The following is a 5,550-nucleotide window of genomic DNA, read 5'->3' on the forward strand; positions in this document are numbered from 1 at the left end:
GAATCAGAGGTGGAAAGGAGGAGTGTGCTGTCACAGTATGGGGAGAGCAATTAGAGTCACATAACAGTGTATGTATAAATTTTTGTATGGGAAAAAATTAAAAAAAGGTGAAGTAAAAACATTCCCAGATAAACAAACATAGAAAAAATTAATTGATAGCCAGTGTGCCCTTGATTTTTAATCTAAATTTTTTTCTTAGTGGTTACTCTAGGGATTAATATATGCATCTTTAATTTAGCAATGTACTTGAGGTTAATATTGATTTAAATACAGTCAAATATAGCAACTTTGCTGCATTGTAGCCCCCTTTCTTCCCCCTCCTTTGTGTCATAATTATCATGCATAGTATATCTATACATGATATAGGATTCCTGGGTGGTGCAATGGTTAAGTGCTTAACTACTAGCTGAAGGATTGATGATTCAAACCCACCCAGAGCCATCTCAGAAGACAGGCCTGGTGATCTGCTTCCGAAAGGTCACAGCCTGGAAACTCCTATGCAGAAGTTCTCCTCTGCACACATGGGATCACCATGAGTCAGAATGGACTTGACAGCAGTTAACAACAACAACAATATATGCTATATACCAACTATACAATATTATAATTATTGCTTTGAATAATCATGTGCTTTTTAAACATATGTCCACACAAAGACTTGTAGGTAAATGCTCATAGCAGCATTGTTCATAATAACTGAAAACTGAAAACAACCAAAATGTCCATCAGCTGGTGAATGGATAAACAAAATGTGGTATATACACACAACAGTACAGTACTCAGCTTAAGAGAGAATAAACTGTTACTATATATAACAAGGTGGATGAACCTCAAAAACATTATGTTAAGTAATAGAAGCCAGGCAGAAAAGAATATATATTTTATGATTCTGTTTTATGCAATTTCTAGAAGTACAACTGTAAAGACAGAAAGCAGGTAAGTGGTTGCCTGGGGCTGGAAGTTTGTGTGGAAATGGCTATATACAGTACAAGCTATAATAACTAAAATGGAGTGGTATTCGCACATGAATAGATAAGTAAATGGGAATAGAATAGAGATCCACATATGTGAAAATTGATATGCAGATAGCCTTATAAATAATTGAGGAAATGTTAAACTATTTAATAAGTAGTATTAGGACTTTTGATTATCTCTAAGTAGAAAAAAATAGAACCTTACTACATACCATTGGCAAAAAGTAAATTTCAAATGAATGTACCTGAATGTGAAAATTCAAACTTTAAAACCATTAGAAAAAAATTTTTCAGAATATCTTTATGTCCTCAGATAGGTCTTAAAAAGTACAAGTCATGAAGGGAAATATTTACAAATTGAAGTACATTAAAACTTAAAACTTCTGTATTCAGATTTTAAATATAAGGAAAAAATTGTCATTATAAATGACATTAAAACCTGAACAATTGCTTAATAGTATATATTTGCAATGCATACAACTAACAAATGATTGGCATCCATAATACACAAAGATCTTTGATGTATCAATTAGAAATAGACAAACAAATCAGAAAAAAAAGGGTAAGTATATCATACTGAGCAAGCAATTCACCAGAGAGGACACTTAAATGGCCAATAAACATATAAAAAGAAGCTCAACCTCACAAGTAATTAGCAAAATGTGAATAAAAAAAATAGATTCTATTTCACACACAGCAGATTAATAAATACAAAAAGTCAGAGAATATAAAATGTTGATAGATCTCTGGCAAACTACGAACACCCAAGCGCTGCTAATGGGAGTATAAATTGGAACAAGTGCAACTTGACACTACTAGTAAAGTTGGGAAATATACATACCTAGCAATTCCATTTCAAAGTATGTACTCCAGAGAAACTTTCACTCATGTGTTCAAGTGGACAAGTGTTGTGTATTGCAGGACAGGGTTATTGTAATAGCAAAAACTGGTAATAACTTAATGCTCATCAATAACAAAATGGATAAATAAATTGGAATATATTTATATAATGGAGTACTAAAACCCAAACCTGTTGCCATTGAGCCGATTCCGACTCATAGCAACCCTATAGGACAGAATAAAATTGCCTGATAGGGTTTCTGAGGAGCGGCTGGTGGACTGGAACTGTCAACCTTTTGGTTAGCAGCCAAGCCCCTTAACCACTACGCCACCAGGGTTCCATAATGCAGTAATATATAGCTATCACAAATGAATTGAATCTTCTCCAAAAATATGCTGAATTATATTGAAATGAAAAGTAAATTGTACAAGTATGTGTACGGTATGTTATTATTTATGTAAACACACATATGAATATACATGAAACACACAATGAATATATGTGTGATAAAATTATAAGAACATAGACTGTAAAGAGACCCACGAAATTGAGGATAGTAGATGTCTCTGAGGAGAAAGGTAAATGGCACTGGAGAAGGAGTACAAAGGAATCTTCAACTTTACCTATAATTTTTTTCTTATATTTAAAAAAGGAAGCAAATTATAAAAGTCAATTATGTGTTTTGCATATTTGTGTGTTTGTTATATTATTCTCTGTACTATGTACGTACTTAAAAATTTGTTCCAATAATAAAAGGAAGAAAAACATGTTGCATGAGGTGGATAAGGATTTTGAGAACCACATTTATTCATAGCTACTCATTGGAAGCCCTTCATCCTTCTCACAGAGCTTAGATATGACCCTAAATCTGGTGTAGAATTGCTTTGGGAATATTATTTAAGGATTGCTGTGTATAAAGATTATACAGAATGGATAAGGGTGATGGTTGAACAACATGATGAACATATAATTAATGTCACTGAACTGTACACGTGACTATTGTTGAAATGGTAAATGTTTTGTTACATATATATTTACCACAATAAAAATGATTATGCAATAGAATATTATATGAATAAATAAATACACACACCTATACGTATGATAAGGAGCCCTAGTGGCACAGTGGTTAAGGGCTCTGCTGCTAACCAAAAGGTTTGTGGTTGTAACCCACCAGCTGCTCCACAGGAGAAAGATGTGGCAGTCTGCTTCCGTAAAGATTATAGCCTTGGAAACCCTATGGGGCAGTTCTACTCTATCCTATAGAGTTACTACGAGTTGGAATCAACTCGATGGCAGTGGGTTTGGTTTGGTTTGGTTATCATCCCTCAAGGAGTCCTGCTGGCACAGTGGTTAAAGTGCTCAGCTGCTAACCAAAAGGTTGATGGCTTGAACCTACCAGCCACTCCAAGGGAGGAAGATGTGGCAGTCTACTTCTGTAAAGATTTACGGCTTTGGAAACCGTATGGGGCAGTTCTACTCTGTCCTATAGGTTTGCTCTAAGTCGGAATCAACTCGATGGCAATGGGTTTATATGATGTATATATAATAAACATGGCTCTTTTTATTGCCTACGATACTTGCAGAATAAGCTTTTACATAAAACTGCTAAGCCTAGGCTAGGAACTGAGGGAATACCCAAAGGAAAACTCTGTACTACTACTTGGTGTCCATGTGTCAAGGCAGAGAGCCAAGAGAACAGAGGATGATTGGAGGCCTTATGGACAGATGGGAAGATAGGACACTCCACCATGGACAGAGGTTCCAACAGCTGGGATCTCTAATCCAGGCTTCTGGCTGCACCTGATAGAGAAGAGAAAAACTTGGAGCAAAGCATAAAGAAGGAGCAGCTTCACAGATCTCTTTTCATTTCAGAGCTTCATGAAGGAGCCCCGTGAGCCTAGCTGTCTTGGAGAGATCCTGCCAGCCATGGGTGACCTTCTTAATCTCTAACACAAAGTAACCAATAGTGAAGTCTTGGGTCTGTCTCCCTCCCTCTTCCACTGGATGAGACAGCAATTTGATTAGAAAGAGCTTAGATTAAACCGCACACTCTGTAAGAATACTTTTCCCTTCCTGTGCAAAGCAATGTTGCGACCCATGAGCAGTAAGAGTGATGCTGAGTTGTTCTCCAGTGATGGTGAACTGGTAGCGTAGTGATTAAGAGCTCGGCTGCTAACTAAAAGGTCAGCAGTTCGAATCCACCAACTGCTCCTTGGAAACCCTATGGGTCAGTTCTACTCTGTCCTATAGGGTTGCTATGAATCAGAATCAACTCAACGACAACGGGTTTGGTTTTCTGGTTTAATGGTGAACTAAACTGATGCTGGTCCATCTGCGCCATCTTCCTCAGTCTCCTCATTGCTCATACTTCCAAATGCTGACCATCGAGCATCATCTTAACATCACCATACACACTTCTGAGCACCTCCCAAGAGCAAAGCCTGGCACTACATGACAGCATAATAGAGAGGTATAAGATGTGGCTCCCATTGGTGAGGGGTTTGCAATCCCATATACCTAGGAAAATAAATAAAGCCACAGAGAAGCTTATGGTAAATATCAATTGACGATTTAGACATAATTCACTACACGTCAGGAGTGGTGGAGATTCCAAGGGAAGTTTTCATGAGTTACATGGGGCTTGGCATTGTGACCCTAATACTTCGCAATGTGTTTTCTCCCTTTCAAAATGGGCAATTGAGAGCTTGACATAACTGATGCCATGATGAACCTATAAGTTTTTTTCTACCCATCTTCTCCTTTCCACATACTTTTGTTAATGGCTTTGCTTTTTGTCTGGCCACCTGTGACTTATGACCCCACACATAAAGATTAGAGCCCAGATGTCCAGTCTATAAATCTTTAGCCTGATAAGGAGATGTCCAGCATGTATCTCTTTAGTCTGATAAAGAGTTTCTTGTAATTATTTTGTAATGAATAACTCATCCAGCCATGCCATCTGTGGGCTATGTGCCTAAAAGACACTATGTCCCCCTTATGACGATACATAAGCTCTAATGTAAAATTGCCTTTTGGAACTCCATACAGACAGCCTGCGTTGCTGCCGGACTCCCTGTTGGTGTCACCTCCTAAATAAACTTTTTCTCTCTTTCTGACTTGGACTATGTTTCATTGGCTAGACTGCTCCAGGGCACGGAACCTAATCAGGCAACAAATTTTGGTACCCAACGTGGGGCTCGAATTACTCTGGTCCTGGTTCCAACTCCCTAAGGACTGAGCCCCCGGGAAGGACCCAGGAAGAGAGAAGGTGCACCCCTCCTCAAGTTGTGGAGGTCTCTCAACCTGTGGTGGCCCAGAGGTCCAGTGACAGGAGATGACTCCACAGCAGTGAACACTGGACAGAGGGAGAAAGTTCAGCCGTGTTTCGGTAGGTGTTTGGGCTTCGGGTGGTAAATCCTCTGTAAAAGCCCCAGGTGGCATCTGTTCTCATAGACTCCCTCCAAGAACAGGTGACTAGGTCCTGTGAGGTTGGACAAAAGACCAGTGAGGTTCCCGATTGCAAATGGGTAACCAGGGACGTAAGATTCTGGCTGAGAGTCCATTAGGTCTCATTCTTTCTAACTGGACCTATTTTAGGGGGGGATCCGCTAACTAAGAGACATCTTAAAAGTTTATGTAATCATGGATGAAACTGGAGGACATTATGCTGAGTGAAATAAGTCAATCACAAAAGGACAAATATTGTATGAGACCTCTATTGTAAAAACCCAT

This window comes from Trichechus manatus, unplaced genomic scaffold, assembly GCF_000243295.1.
Source record: "Trichechus manatus latirostris isolate Lorelei unplaced genomic scaffold, TriManLat1.0 scaffold00046, whole genome shotgun sequence".
Taxonomy (NCBI): domain Eukaryota; kingdom Metazoa; phylum Chordata; class Mammalia; order Sirenia; family Trichechidae; genus Trichechus; species Trichechus manatus.